This window comes from Belonocnema kinseyi, chromosome 2 (assembly GCF_010883055.1).
Source record: "Belonocnema kinseyi isolate 2016_QV_RU_SX_M_011 chromosome 2, B_treatae_v1, whole genome shotgun sequence".
Taxonomy (NCBI): domain Eukaryota; kingdom Metazoa; phylum Arthropoda; class Insecta; order Hymenoptera; family Cynipidae; genus Belonocnema; species Belonocnema kinseyi.
In genome coordinates, this window is record NC_046658.1 from 72,892,319 (window position 1) to 72,895,037 (window position 2,719).

The window sequence follows — 2,719 nt, forward strand, 5'->3', positions numbered from 1 at the left end:
GTCGCGGACAATTGTCCAGGGGTGGTCCCGAAGGAATTAACTCCCAAGCGGAGGTGTGAAAACCGTGCCGAAAGCTGAATGGCACCTGGGTGAGGTGTCTAGGACTGTGAATCTGGGATACCGGGCGACCTCTCAGAGTACGCAGACTTATCCTTGCATGCGGGGCTCTATAAGGATGCACGAATCCCTTTCCCTATCTTCACGTGGGAACAATAATGACAACACCAAACATAGTTGTCGTAAGTGCGGTTCAAAACAACAGAACGCGCAGGGCTCCCAACAATGGGTCGGTCAACAATGCCGACCACTCTAGAGCTGGGGGAGCTAATGAAAATGGATTCAATGCGATGGATCGGCGGAATCGCGGGACCTTTAGGTGGACGGAGCGACTAAATCACGACTTGCTAGAGTGCTACGATGCGAGTGTGGCCCCTGAACGGAGTTACTTGGAACGGTTGCATGCTCTGTGCTCGACTCTTCCAAGACCTTCCAGTTACTGTCGACCACCCGCCCAAACCAGAGGAGGTCGAAGTATTTTGGAGAAAAGTCTACGAAGTGCAGCATAGACTGGGCGAAGACTCAGAAAATATAAATAGCTTCAAGGAGATATATGATGCCAGAAGTTGGAAGAATTACAGGCCAATCACTTATCTGAACACACTGTATAAGATATTCACAGCTATCCTGAATGATAGGATTGTTCCGGCAATTGAACCTGTGTGGCAAGAAATCTGTGAACAACGAGGCTCAAAAAAAGGCGTAACGGGATGACGAGAGAACCTGCTCATCGATAGATGTGTCTGCAAAGATGCAGCATTCTACCAGCGTAACCTATCGATGGTCTGGATTGATTATCGGAAAGCTTTCGATTCGACCTCCCATAGACTTATCATCTGTCTTATGGAAAGCTTAAAGGTTCATCCGTAAATCGTTAGGTGCATAGAGAGATTGATGCCGCTTTGGAAAACCAGAGTTACTATCTTATCTGGAAAAAATCGTGTGACAGCTGACAAGGTCACCTTTCAAAGAGGTGTCTTTCAGAGCGACACCATGAACCCACTCCTCTTTTGCCTTACATTATTGCCACTATCTCTAGCACTTCGCCATTCCGACGGGTACTTGTGCGGCAAACTTGCAGATCGGAAGTACAAGGTCACTCGTGTATTTGACATGGACGATCTTAAGATCTATGCTAAAAACAAAGAACAACTACATCTAGCTCTAGGGATTGTCAAACGATATACTAAGGAAATTGGAATGGAATTTGGGTTAGGAAAATGCGCTGGAGAGACTTTAACATACCAGGGCATGCCACAGAGCCGCATTCAAGATGTTACATCTACATATAAAGGATACTCTCCGAAGCAGATACAAACGTCTCATCCGATAAATTTGGTATTCCGAACTGTCGGAAAGGAACAAAGTATCTGCAACGAACATGCTTGCCGTCCCGGTAGTACTCTATTCATTTGGAGTAGTTCCATGGACGAAGAACGAGATCAGATCCCTTGATATCGGGACAAGAAAGGTTATGCACGTGAACAAAAGCATGCATCTAAAGTCTTCTGTTCCGCGACTTTACATCGCACGCCGTCAAGGTGGTCGCGGAATATTGAGCCTTGAATTTCTTCACAACAGGATTAATCTGGGTACAGCACATAGAGTCGCAAATGGAAGAGACCCTCTTCTTAAAATGGTCAGGAATCACGAAAAAATGGGCAAAGGAGCGTCTCTGTACAAAGCAGCGGAGGAGGCTGCTGAAACACTTGGACTTAACTTCAGTATTAGGGGTGAGCAAAATGCATCAAATCTTATCTATCTCGAGTACTCACTCGTGAAAGCCCGGATTAAGAAAGAACAAGAGAAAAACTTTTGTGAACAGCTCCTCGATCAGAGGATGCACGGAATCTTCCACAGGAATGTGGAGGATCAGTCAAAGTCGTGTGAGCTAACGTGTGCTTTCCTTAAATCGCCCGGGTTGAAGTCTGGTATGGAGGGTTTCATTTTGGTATGCCAAGACGGTTTCATTTCCACCTTAACATACCGTCACCACATTTTGAGCCAAGACATTCCCGATGATAGCTGCAGGGCGTGCCATGTACACCCCGAGTATTTAGCTCACATACTATCTAGTTATCCAACTCATGCGGGAACGACCTACATCCAAAGGCACAATGCGGCACTAACAGTGCTTTATTACCATCTCTGTCACTCTTACGGCATTAACCTTAATATCACTCCTCTAAACGCTCCTAGGGAAATAGAGTCAATTGTCGAGAATGGGAAGTGCCGCATATACTGGAACTTTATATTCTCGACAATTGCTTCTGTTGCACACTCGAGGCCAGACATGGTTCTTCTTGACTTCGAGAAGCGAACCATGTTCGTTATCGAATTTTTGACACCAACTGACAAAAACATCATAGCCAAGGAGAATGAAAAGAAAGAGAGGTATAGAGACCTTATAAGGGAGTTGCAACGATTGTACCCGGAATATTCTGTTAAACTAATCGTCCTTATCATCGGCGCGCTTGGAGGTGCCAAGCTTTCACTCGTTAATAGCCTGACAAGCATCCCTGCGTGTCAACAATATGCTAAAACACTTGCGGGAAAAATGCAGAAGGCGGCAGTTTCTTGTCTTGTTGATTCCGTTACAGACTGTAACCACCTATCTCACGATCATGAGACATGGTTGTGGCTGAAATTTTACCGCGATTTC

The 2,719-nt window shown here is 45.6% G+C and overlaps 1 protein-coding gene across 2 annotated transcripts in view; it reads left to right on the forward strand.

Annotated features, from left to right (window-relative positions):
- LOC117167674 (polycomb group protein Psc-like) overlaps window positions 1-2,719 on the forward strand; it is a 22,563-nt gene that overhangs the window by 17,107 nt on the left and 2,737 nt on the right. The window lies entirely within an intron of this gene.